The 13,343-nt window shown below is 37.9% G+C and overlaps 1 long non-coding RNA gene across 3 annotated transcripts in view; it reads left to right on the top strand.

Annotated features, from left to right (window-relative positions):
• Nucleotides 1–13,343, top strand: part of LOC121069264 — a 33,633-nt gene that overhangs the window by 17,411 nt on the left and 2,879 nt on the right. Inside the window, exons 4-9 of one of the 3 annotated variants that reach the window (XR_005819366.1) lie at nt 623–744; nt 4,094–4,187; nt 9,189–9,295; nt 11,777–11,851; nt 12,797–12,883; nt 12,972–13,013. This is a non-coding gene — a long non-coding RNA (uncharacterized LOC121069264). Of the gene's footprint in view, nt 1–55; nt 544–622; nt 745–4,093; nt 4,188–9,188; nt 9,296–11,776; nt 11,852–12,796; nt 12,884–12,971; nt 13,014–13,343 lie in introns of those variants that run through there. The other 2 variants (XR_005819367.1, XR_005819365.1) reach the window with 2 other exon arrangements.

Below are 13,343 nucleotides of genomic sequence, written 5' to 3'. Positions count from 1 at the left end.
TTACCCATCTCCTGACCTGCCTGAATGAGTGACTGGGGGAGTTTTGCTTATGCAGGTAACCACTGGAGTCTGGGAGAAGACACCCAAGCCATCCCAATCATTGCATCTCCTGACATGAGACAATACCGTATCATTTCCTTCTGTGATGTGTGTGAAAAGCATAAAGTCTCCTTAAGTGGTAAACATGATCTGCTTCTCACCACGCAATGCATAACCCAAACAAATGGATTTCCTGTCTTCACGCAATAGGAAAACATTGTAGAATATGTTCAGCATGCTGCATCTGTCTCTTCTTCCATACTGAAATTCTTCCTACAGAGTGCTTTCTTCTTCAAAATTGCCACTTAGAGTAAAATGTCACTAAACTTATTAAACGCCTGTCAAGTTTTCTTTTAGTCAAGCTCTGTCATTGTACAGGCTTTCAGCATTATACTTTTGTTTTTTCTACTAAAGAAACAGTAAAATCATTGACGATTTTTTTTCTGATTTTTTTTTTTTACTATAGTATTGAAAGAAATGCAAGTAGCTTTGTGTGTTCTTGAGAGTTGATATAATATTTTATAAACTTTTGAGAGCTGTTGAGCTAAAGTAACTGATATTAAAATTGTATGTTTATTTAAAGAAGCTGATTGTTCATTTAAGGAAGCTGTTGATGACAATATTGATGACTCTGACCATGAGTGAGGACAATTCTGGCCAGAAAGGAAATGCAAGGAGTCCACAGACAAAAATCCACCTACAGAGGTAAGGATCCCTCTTTCCTGAGTTGTCTGGGGAGACTTCTATCCCCAGTAGAAGCTGAACAGTGGCACTTCTCTTTCCAATCTGAGATGAATCAGTCATCTTCTGTTAGAAATCAAGGCATAAAAACTTTTCTCTGTACTGTGAAGAAGAAGGGCTTCAAGGACACTGCATGAGACCCAGTGAAGTGCCCTGGTGTGAAAGTACAATAGGAATTTATCTGGGAGTGGCTATATTTACACTTTAGTGTTTGAAAGCAACGAAGAATTGTCACCTACAAAGGTATATATATAGATTTAGTTACTCAGTGGCTCAGGAATAACATCTATGTGCATTCTTCGGAGAACAAAAAAAAAAGAGAAAAATGTTGGCATACATCCTCTAAGTTTAGCACTGTTTATATTTTCTCACAAGTTTTATTTTACATAGGTCTCTCTATGCTTATGTAGAGAATTGAACCAAAAAGCAGTCAAAGACAATGTAAACATAATCTCTGTTAGCACACTGAGATGCCGGAAAGATTTGCCCTTTTTATGACTTTGGTTGCAAACACTCTAGCCAACCCCTAATGCTGCAGATGACATGTTTGTTCCATTGCTGAAGCTATCTTTGACCTCATTTCTTCACATTATCCACCAACTAGGAGCTAATCAATAGGAACTATTTGCAGTTATTTGTAGACCAATGAAAACTGCAGATGATGCAAAAATGGATGCTATATGTGCAAGAATGTAATGGTAATAGTATGATTGCTTAGCATTGCTGCTACAGATTATGGTGTTGAAGATATAGTCACTGTCTTGAGATCATCTGGTCCAACCCCTTTCCCCCCTGCTAAGTGAAAACCCAAAATATTTTATGGACTTGTGCTATACCCTATGAAAAGTTTCGATACCCGAGTACATTTTGCGAATTTAGGACTTACTCCAGGAAGGTGTTACATGATTTCCTTAGGACTTGATGAGAGTTCTCAGCAGTAAGCAAAGGACTTCTGCAACCTATGTGGCAGTAACTTGAAAACAACCTGGCTTGGCCTATTCATGATTTAGTTAGACTTAGAACCACTCACTCCTAAGTGGCATCCCTGCAGCGGCCAAATGGTGATGTTCATTTTTTATATACTGAGTAGAAAAGACAAATCGTAGATAACAAAACTGCTGTCATTATGATCCACAGCATTTTTCTTTTCTGTTATTTTCTCTTTTTTTTTTTTTTTTTTCCCTGTAGGGAACAGTCTTTCTCCAAGTGGTCTTTTCTTTAAATCTGGGGACTGTCTTCCTAGTCACATGATGGGGGGAATATTTAGCAAGTCCCCAGTCACCCTTGGATTCTGAAATAGTGAAAGCAGAAGCTTGGAAAAAAAGTTTCATGCTCTCATGGATGACATATATGAGGAAATGTAATTCTCAGTTCATAAGTACTATATACAGTCAACTAACTAATGAAAGCTGATAAAAGTGCTGTTGTAAGTAGATTTGCCTGAACAAGTATTTTACCTAATTCTTACAGAGTCGAGGAAAAATGCACACCCTCATTACAGAAGACTAATAGATAAAGACTTGTCAGATGCGCTTATCTAGTGTCAGGTGTTCAGAGTAAGGCTTCCTCCTTCAGACTACTTTCTGACGCTTTTCATCTGGCATTTACTATGCTTATAGTACAAAAGTTTTGCTGCTCTCCTACTCTGGGAGCCCATGGGGATAGGTAGGGCTTTACCCAACATGCTGAAAATGTGATGTCCTGTGCAGAGCAGGATCTGAGGCCCTACTTGTGCTGGTGGAGCGTGTCCTTTCAAGGCAGGTTCTTAAGTAACTATCAAGCACTGCATTGCGTTCATCCCATATCTGCCACAAGACATGATCCTCCTCATGCGACCTCAACTCATACACTTTGGGTTTTCACTAGTTTGACAAGTTTGATAAAGGTGATTTCCCAGTACTGAGGCAATGCAGGTAAATACAGCTGTTAGACTTTGTGCTGGGATAGGACAGAGTAGTAGTGAAGAAGCTTCAAGAAATATAAGATTTGTGTGAGGGTCACTTTCCAGGAACAGACAGAAGTGGGACCATGACCAACAGACCCACCTGGAGTGGGGAACCTGAAATGCTGAGGACTTCAGCCACTTCTATGTAAAAGACAGAGGAACACCTAAAATGTAAGATGCTGTAAATTGGTTTGAGATTAGTATTTCCCCCTTGAATGCTTATGCCCTGGAAGAATGTTACATTGCTCACTGAAAGCCATCCAGTCACTTGGCTAAAACCTGGCTTTTAGGCCTCCAAAAACCTAGGCTTTAGGACTCCAAAACAGGGTACATGATTTTACAGATTATCCAACTATTAGTCGCTGCCATGGTATTGACTAAATCAAATAAAAAATGTGAGAGGAGACCCCAATCAACTTTTAATTAATTGGCTGAAAATTTGTTCTGTCGGGAATAAGCTTTTCTATAGCTCCTCTTAATAAGGTCTGGTGCATGTCCTTTGAAACAATTAGTGGTGGTTACTGTTAAGAGGAGGATACCGCACTGGATGGAGCACAGCTCTGACCACAACCTGTACGGCTTCAGTATGAATGAGGAATGGTTTCCGAAGAGCAGCAATAAATATAAATTATATTATATAACATTATTGATACCTTAAAAGTAGGCCAGGGTTAACGTAATGTCATTGTGCTACTTCTGAAGAATATTTGTAAGTCACAGAGGAAGAGTGTACAACAGATTATCAGAATAACAGATTAACAGAGTAAATTTAAGAAATAGTGGATAAAATTACACTCTAAAATTGAGATCAAGGTAAAAATCGAGTGTTATAGGAACACTTATTCAGGAAAGCTAATGCCAAGTGTTCTTTGGAACATATGCATGGCATCTGGAACAAAAAATAAAAATAGAAATAAAATTTTCCAGACATCAGCGACTGTCTGTAGTAGAAAAGATATATGCATATCTTTTTCAGGGCTTAAGCTTAACAAATTCCTTCCCTTCTTGCTAATGTTAGAATCATGTTTGTCTGAAATGAATGTTTCTAGTTATATATTCATGGAAGTGCATCTTGAGCTCAAATGCGTCATGCTTAAGTGCTTTGCTGAATCTAGATGTAAATGAAAAACCCGATAGAGTAAACTATAAATAACTTCCTTTAAAAATAAACTTCATTTGGAAGCTCATGCTTGAGTGAATGATCCAGTTTTCCATAAACATCCACTCAAATTTCCAAGTTGCTCGGAAAATGAAATAATTATTTCAAAGCAACAAAACATTGTGGTTTAAATACTCCACGTCTGGCATACTGTAGTCACCAGTTATTTGTCTGCACTAATTAACTCAGTGTTTCATGCTTAATTTCAGCTTCTAAACCAACTCACTTCACTGAAGATGTTTCGGCTGTCAGCTCTATGGAGGTCAAACTCTTCTTTGGGAAGTGTGAGCGCACCTGCAAAAGGTGACACTGGGGATGGATTTGTGAACGACACTTCTCTCTCTCTTTTTTTTTTTTTTTTTTTTTTTTTTTTTAATAAAAAGACCAGGATGTTCATAGGAAAGCAGGGCTTTTAGGCATGCAGGAAATGCCCTGTGGCTGGTACAATTGATCACGCCATTTTGGATGATCAGGTAAACTCATTTATAGCACTGTTTTTATAATCCTGTCTTTTATAATCCTGTTTTTCCATACATACCCTTTGGGGTTCCCAGACAAAATATCCTGACTGCCTGCAATCTTTAGAATATCAACCAATACGTTTTATAAATAACACACAAAATGACCAGGCAATGAAACGATTAATTGATTTTATAATGAAGCATGAAATCAGATAGTCTTTGAGATGGAGTTGAGAGAAGCTGGTGTCTGATCTGATTAAGATCAATGTAATTTTATGCTTGTTAGAGCTCAGCAGCTGCTGGTTAAAAGACATTAGTTTAGCTGTCAGAGAAAACCATTGACAGGTTTTACTTGGTGATAGTCCATCAACAGCTAAGTCTTTAAACTAAGGGTTTTTGGTGCAGTACTGACACAGCCTGCTTATATCATGGGAAAAATGGGACTGCAAAAAACTTTCACTGGGTACTTTCTGTTCACAGAAATAAGTTCATTACTGAGATGGAATGGGGAATTCATCGCATCCCTATGAGCAAACACATCAGAGTACTTTGTAAAAACAGGGAAATACTGGGGAAAAGCAAACTGAGCATTAATGTGTAAAAGAACATTAGATATCAATAGACTCTTGAATTTTTTAGGATATAAATCCTTTCGAAGCATAACAAGGCCAAAGGAATTCAAGATGCTCGACTGCTTTTTCTCTAGGGTGCAGTCTTGTTTTGTTTTCACCATGGTGCTTTCCATGAAGACAGAGACCTGGGAAAGATGAGTTTCAGGTGGCAAAGCAGCTTCTTTACCTGATGGGAACTGTTTTGCATCCACCTGGTGCCCACATGGACTTGCGTTTGCACAATCAGGATGTAATTGTGAAATTAAGATTTCTTAAATTTATAGAGTGATACGCAAAAATCTCATCTCCAGGAAGCTGCAGTTGTATCACTGAGGAGTAGCCTGGATAGGAAAACGTTCTTTTCCTTGAAGCATGAGCCAAAAGTGTTAATAGGGGAATTCCTAGCAGAACAATAATTACACTCACCTGATGTACTCTATATAAATCTCTCTGAAGGGGCTATTGTGAGAGCTAAAGAGGATTTGGAATTGCCCTGCACAAAAACAGTCTGGTATTTGAATGCTGAGCTTTGCTGATTTGAAAAGCTCATATTTAAAGGTGTTGTTTTGTTTTGCTTTCCCCAGGAATCAGAGTCCTGAAAAATCAAGAATTTACAAGCATAGAAATATTTTCAATCTCAACATGATATGCAAATATGTCAAAATTCATACATTGAATATGATTTGAATTACAGAAATATCCCAAAGCACCTTATAACTTCAGTATTTATCCAGATTTTCCCATTTTGAGCATCTTGGAGGGGTGGGCAAGGGGAAAAGTGTTCTTTTTTCTTTAAAGAAAAAAATTATAGGTGTTCTTCCTTTACCAAAATAACTTTCCTGTGAATCACCTGCTTATGTGACTCCCACACACCAAGCAGTTCAGCCAGAGATAAATTTATAATATTCTCCCTGGATGAGAATGGAAGCCAATACATTCCTCTGAGGCAAAGGGAGAGGTCATATCTTTTGTTGTTGTTTTTGTTAACTGCCAGAAAGTAAAATATGAGTCAGTTCAGAAAAATGAAATATACTGATTTCTACACAAGTCACTTTAAAATGAAACATAGTTTCTCTTAAAATATTCTGAATTATAACATTTTTTTCAGTAAAATGTGTTTCCCTGGAAAAAAAGCAGAGAATGGATTCCTGTTTGAAGTAACCACAATAAAGAGCTCTTGAGTAGTTCTATGTAACATATTGAAGGTGTATTTAGTCCTTGACAGAGCTTTTCTTTTTAGCAAAACTTACATATTATTAATAATATTATTAATAAGATATGGTATTATTAATAATAATGTTAGCAATATTCAATATTATTAATATTGTTGATAATATTGAATATTAATACATTTCTACAATATCACATTGATTTTTTTTCATTGTATTACTGACTTTCTAAGTTATAGCTAAGAAGCAGTGTTTTTTAATTTTTAGCTAGGTTAGGAAATGGAAAAAACAACAATACATTAAGTGTAGAAAATGTGAGTGAATAAGTTTTGGAAGACAGCTTAAGATACTTCTTAAGCAGGGAAGATTGAGGAAAAAAATAGTAGCACAGTCAAATATGTCTGCAAAAATTAAGCAATGTAAATAATTTCTAGCATGTTAATATACTTTATATATAAAAAACATATAGTGAGTCTACCCACGGGCTTTTAACATCAGGCTGGAGGAGATTTTGCTATTGATGGACAAGAACATGCCATTAACACTCCAATGTGACCATAGTTTCTTGGTTGCAGCATTCTGTTTGCTTAGCTAGAATTCCTGGCATCTGGTTTGGTCTTTTGAAGGGCAGACGAGGTGATGTGTAATGTGTCAATTCTTTTGTGAAAAGTCCCTCCCAGGTAGTAGCACTATTTTAAATGGAATAACGTGGCAGACACCTTGCAATGGGAGAAGCAAGTGGTGTTTCTATAACTCACTCCCTCTTCACTTTTCACAAGTTAAGTAAATTTCAACAATTATTGATTGTCAGGTGAAGCCACCACAGTTCCATTATGTTTAGGTAAGTCATGCTACTTCGTTATCCCATTTTGAGCTATGGGTGAGTGCAAAGTAGTAGGTGAATATAATACCATTTTATGAATGTAATACTATTTCATGCTTGACCTTACAAACAGAACAGCATTAGCTTTGTTAACAGACTTCCCTTGTTCTATACACCATGCAAGAATCCAGAGGTTTTAAAGTGTTGTGCAAATCTGTGTTAGTTAATATATATCATGTTTCAAGAAATGGTGGTGGTGGTGGGGGGTATTACACTGTTAATACCCTAAAGACATAACAATTTTTTTTACTATTAATATTAAAAGTACATATATGGATGCTTTTTTTTTTTTTTTTTGCTTTTTAGCAAAATGAATTTGAGTCTTAAAAATGATACAAGATAAATCTTTGCAGTAAGGTCATAGCTGGGAAATAATGGTTTCTTTTTGTGAATCTTTTGCTTTTCATAAAATGTGAAGGGCATGCACTGGTTAACATTCTTGCATTCAGGAATTCTGCCCTTATACTTCTCTTTAATATAACTACCAATATCTCTTTCTCCAATCCAGTGAAAGTTTAGCAGTGTCTTTTTAAACATTTGTTATCCAAGGAATTGATTTGTCAGTATAAATACACAGTAAAAAAAAATGTAGTTTTCAGAACTAACTCTAAACCCTAGACTAAGTTTGCTAAGGAACCTGCTTCTGATAACTTGAAGTCAAATATTTTTGGCAGACATTTTTGTAGCAGCATGTGTGTTAAGTGTGCGGAGTTACCACTTGTAAGCAAAAAATACTTTATAGACATCAAAGTAAATTTCAAAAACTGAAAAACTATTCTATATTTTCAGATTTGTGACTTAGTACTTTGCTCTTTTCACAAACCAGTTTTTCCACCACAGGTCAAAATCAAAAAGATGTCTTCTTCAACTCCTCTTGCCTTTGTTTCTTCATTTAAAATCTGCATAAGATTCATTTTGCCCACAGTCTTTTCATGAGATGCATGACTTCACTAGGAAATACCATGTCCAGAGGCAGTCCTATGCTATCAACCTGTGTTTATTTTTCCTCTGTAGCTGTGACCTCTTCAATTAGGTGGATGTAGAACCGTTGTGAGATCAGATGAAAGAGTTAAGAAACCCTGTGGAGAAAGCAGGAAGTTCTCCAGGTGCCACAGAGGCAGTGGTGGTCAGAGGTGTGGAAATGCTTGTGCAGGGAAGGGGTTGTAGAAACCATTATATGTGCCAGATCTGTCAAGACTAATGATTAGTATTAGCAATAAGTTATGTGTTTATCATCAGAGGGTGGTGAAATAGTGACAGCAAGTTTAACAGGATGTTTATGTAGTTAATCCTTTGATTGATGTGTATGGTTTGTAAAGTGCTATGATGTTCCTGGAAATGTAAAGCCTTCAACAAGGCCACTAACATGAAATAGTAAGTTGGTCCAAGGGCAAAATTGCAGTTGTGTTATTTTTCATGGTGCCATGCCATGTACCTGGAACAGGCAACCTATGTTCATGTTAGACAAAAACAGGATCAGGGAGGTCTGAAGTGAAAGAAACTAAAAGCACGGAGAAAACAGAGCTGCAGCTTCACCTCAGGCAATGCAGGCCAGAGACAGTTGGGGTGGAGATGCCTGTTACACTGAAACTTCAGCTTTGAAATACAGTGCCTGGGAGTGAAATGGGTCTGGGGACTGCTGTCTGGGCTCTGAGGGTGAACAGAGATGCAGGTTAGCTCTGGCAGGAATGACAAGATGCTGGATATGGCATGTGAGTCACCAGCCTGGTTTCCCTGGCCAAGATATGCCTTGGAGAAATCCCTGGTCAGGCTAGAAGACCAGACTGACATTAGGTTTACCCTAAGTGGTGTCATGTCTGTGTTTTTCTTTGTTTCATGCTCTCTAATCCCAAGTTTAAACCTTGACTTTATTGAATAAACTTGGTGGTTTTCCTTTTTATTCTTTTCTCCAGCATTCAAAGTCAAGCCAGGTGACTCATGGGTCAGGCTTTCCAAGCTCCAGGGCGTGTGTTTCCCATACCACTTGGTGCCGAAAAGAAGCTTTAGGGGCACATCAGTATTATTTACATAGTGTGAAACATCTCACAGCAGCTAATCAGCACTAGAAGATGCTTTACAGTTATTGAGAGACTGAAGCTTGCCAGGGTGAGTACCCTGATGGGAACTCATACGCTGGTCACTTGAGCAGCCCTTTCTGACCACACTTTCTTTGCCAGCAGGAAGAGCTTCCAGGAGTGGAAGGAAGTAACCACAACCTGCAGCCAGGAGCAGATGGTGGAAACAGACTTTCAAGGGCATCACGTCCCTGCCCTGCAGGTTATGGTGTGTGAGTATACATTAAAAAGGAGACCTGGATATGTGGTGAAACAGGAGCAAAAGCGTGTGCAGCTCATGTTGCACAGCAAACTCAGGAGGACCTGGTGATGCCATCAGGTGCTATTGCCTCCCTGTAGTGTGAGAGGCATTCCCATTGCCAGATGCTCCTGCAGGCCCTGGGCAGGATCAGCAGACTGTCAGTGCAAGAATACGTTTCTTCATCGTCTGGTGATGCTGGCAACTAGAGAGCCTGGAATATTCTGGTCAAGCCTCCTTTTATCAGATCTTGTAATTGTTGAAACTCTTTTTTTTTTTTTTTTTTTGGATGTAAACAGAGTTTTGTTCATACCAGACTACATTCTCAGCCACCATCTCTGTGATCATTATGTGCTATTTGGCCAAGGGAAAAAGACCTTACAAACAAATATATAGGAGTATTTCAAATCCCTGCGTAGTTATTCACTAAGGGAGAGAGAGGGGTTTGTTTGTTTGTTTCTGCCTTTCCATTATAAGGCCTTGTAAATAAGACCCTTTTGGGAGATTCATGTTTGAGATGGCTGCTTTTTGAAGAGCAGCCATAAAAGACTTAGAAAGAGGTTACACCATATTTAAATATCTTCGCCTGTGCTTGACCATGTTCTCTGCTATCTCTCAGGTTCTTCTCCAAATGGCTGTTCACTTCAGTTTCTTTGCTCTTGTCAGGCTGCACAGGTTGTTTTGTGTTCTACTTTTTTTTTCTTTATGTTTTGTGTGTCTGTGTGTAACCACATTCACTTCTGTCTCTGGCCCACCAATCCAGCCAATTTCTACCTCCCCTTTTTCTACCTGCTAGCCATTTTTATTTATTTATTTATTTTCTGTCTAGCTCTTCAAAAACTAACTCTTCTGGCAGTTTCGATGGGTACTTTAGTTATTTCCAGTTACATGTAGCCTTGATTCTAGAGCTGTGACCCTCCTCGGAAGTATTCAGTCGTCCGTGGTCCAAGAGCTAGCTTTGATATGGCACAGCTGCAAAACCTTGGCTTGGACTTCTGAGAGAATTGCTTAATGGTGAGAAAGTACAGAGATGAGAGCCATGCAAGATAAGAAAGTGAAAACTGGAGGCAGAGGCAAGATTAGCGCAGCCATTTTTTTCAGCCTAATGGATTACTTTTATTCTCTAGTGCCAGGCCACTCAAACCCTTCCCTCTTGGTTCACTGGCTGTTAGATTGCACTCTCTGTATGAAACCTGATCTGAGCAGATCTCACTGGTGATAGGCTGAAGTTCTGTTTGACAGTTTAGGTGTTGAAAAAAGTGAGCAGAGAGAAAGTTAGAAAAAAAGAAATGCCAATGCCCTTTAAGGAAGGGCTAACGGTGATTTCTGTCCAGAAATAGATCTCTTCGTCAATGTGGAAATAGACAAAGTCTTTGTTCTGAATGCACGTGTGAAGATCAATGCTGTAGACTGACTTCAGTTCTCACTGACATAAAGCAAATATATGAGCCCAAATGAAGGTTGTGGTATAACAGTAGGATTTGGTTCCATGAGGTAAGGAAAGTGATTTGTTACTCAGGTGCTGAGGGATAGAGGAAAAGATAACAGGAGGAAAACACCATATTTACATGAACTGATTTTGCTGAAAAAATGGCTTAACGTTTCTCCTCTATCTTGTACCAAATCTGAATTTGCCATAATTTGGCTTTACTAGATTGAGATGGGTGTAGGGACGTTTTAATTTAATTTTTGTTTTATTAATAACAAAAAAGTCATGGCACATCTTGCCAGTTAAGGTCAGGATTTTTTCCCTCCTTCGTTTACAAAACTATATTGATGCTATAATGCATTTCTTGGCATTGGCTGCTGGTTTCTGACAGAGCTATAATACTGATCTTAATGGGGTAGTCAGACAAATACTACAATGTTAAACATACCTGAGACCCTGCAAACCTTTGCTGTCTGTCTAGCAGTCTGTATTATGCACAGGTAGCTTTGGTTCCTGTGGAGTTTATGGTGAATTTTTCTTGTATGCTAGTTATAAAAATGAACAGTTCCGGTCCATTCTTAAATGCTGATGATACAAGTTTTTGACTAATGGTGCAAGTGAGAGAGAAGTGGATCTGCTCCATCACTGAATTTTTGGTTTCTCACAGGGTTTCTACTCCTTTCTTTGCAGCTGGAAATTAGTTTGGATAGAAATAGAGCTGATGCTAAAGTATAAACCTTAAAGACATGTTCTTTGCTGCCAAAATGTTCCTCTGCCAAGGAAACACACAGGTGTTTTTTTTGTTGTTGTTGTTGTTGTTTTCTTGTATCATATGGCAATAAGAAAGGGAGCTTTGGGAAAAGTTTAAGAAGAAGAAGAGAACTGGGAAATTTATTTAATACTATTAACCTGTTATTCTGTGTAACCATAATTCTTGAACTTAATATTAGAAAAGCTTAGTTGACAGACTAACATCACATTGCTTTTCTGAAAAAGCAGAACAGTTTTGTTTTGTTTGTCCTATAGGCCTGCCTTCTGCTGAGCTGGACAGTCAGATGGAGAGCTCAAAACTGCAGTTGCCAGAAAAAATGATCAGTAAAAGTACGCTTAAATTTATCAATGAGAATTATTTACTATATGCTTTTTTAATTAAAATGAAGTTTAAATCAAAATGTGTACATGCACACACAGGTAGGCACTCCTAACACTTTAATGTGTACTATTTGACCCGTTTAGAGCTCTAATACGTTTTTTTCAGCAACATTTATGCATAAATTCATGATTTAAAAAAAAATATATATTTAAATTATTTAGAAGATATGTGAACCCTGTTTCAGATATACCTGAAACGGTCTTTGAAGTAGCCCTACATAATAAACTGCATCTCTTGAAAAAACTCTCCTTTTAGTCTGCTGTTTTAACACCTTATTCTGTCTGCTTCTCTTATTCCTTTGTAGTTTTGAGCTTGGGGAAGAGTATCTACCCCTGAAATCACCTAGAGCTGATATCTGCTTTTATTTCTGGCTATGCCATGTTCACTGTGGTTGGGAAGAAGTTTAACTCATTTCAAAGCTTTCTTGAGAACTTATTTCTAGAGGAAACTAAGCTTTTTCTCATTCTTAGGCAATATATACCTTTGTGTTTTGGTTTCTGTGAGAAATGCAGCACTCACGGAAGCTCTTGAAGTAGCTGCTCTTGCTTACGCTTGTTGGAAAGGGAAGGAGGACACCAGGTGGTCACAAAAGCTCAGACACCTGAGTCCCATACCAACTTCCTTTGCAGTATTCAGCAAGTCTTTCCATTTGTATATCCTCTTCTTCCCTCTCTAAAACGAGGCTAATAACTTTCTTCCACCTTTTATGACTTCTGTAAGCTTGCTCCAGCAGACCTGAAATGCAGCCTTGTGCAACTCAGCTAAATCAACAATAGTTTTGGTGCTTGCACAGTTCATGACTTTTCCTGCTTTTTAGTGACCTTAAGAAAGAGAAGTCCAAAAAGCTGATAACATATAGACCCAAGTCAGAAAACATGCTGCTTTTTCTTCAGGGTGTGGATTGTATGAGGAGCACCATTATGTTCACAAATTGTGAAGAGCAGACTTCGTGCTAAATACTGAAGTAGTTGTCAGCACAGGTAGGCACCTTGTTTAATGTCTGAAGGCAGGTTTCATCTTAAATCATTTCCTAGTAGGATTTTTGTTTTATTTTATTTTTATTTTTAGTGACGTGCTGGATTTTCAGTAATACCTGTTTTGCTGATGAAGGTAAGTGAGCCCTGATGCCTTCTGTATGAGATGGGATAGGGATTACAGGAACTCATGTGGTATTACAACAAGAAAGGCTCAGAAGTGGAAACCAGTCCATGACAGAGATTATAGACCAGAGATGGTGTAGTGAATGGAAGAACAGGACTTTGAGTAGACCTTCCTTTTGTTTCTTCTGGAAAAAAAATTGTAAATTTAAGTATCAGCAACGTTACTTTTAATGTCAGTATAGCTGAAATGTGTATTTACGTGCTAGCAAATTTATCAAAAAGAAGAAAAAGACACAGAGCTGCCTCATCTAATCAGTATATATTCTATATCAACAGTCCT

The sequence above is a fragment of the Cygnus olor genome, chromosome 4 (genome assembly GCF_009769625.2).
Source record: "Cygnus olor isolate bCygOlo1 chromosome 4, bCygOlo1.pri.v2, whole genome shotgun sequence".
Lineage (NCBI taxonomy): Eukaryota > Metazoa > Chordata > Aves > Anseriformes > Anatidae > Cygnus > Cygnus olor.
Note: the sequence above shows the minus strand (reverse complement) of the source record. Positions and strands in the feature narration are given on the sequence as shown.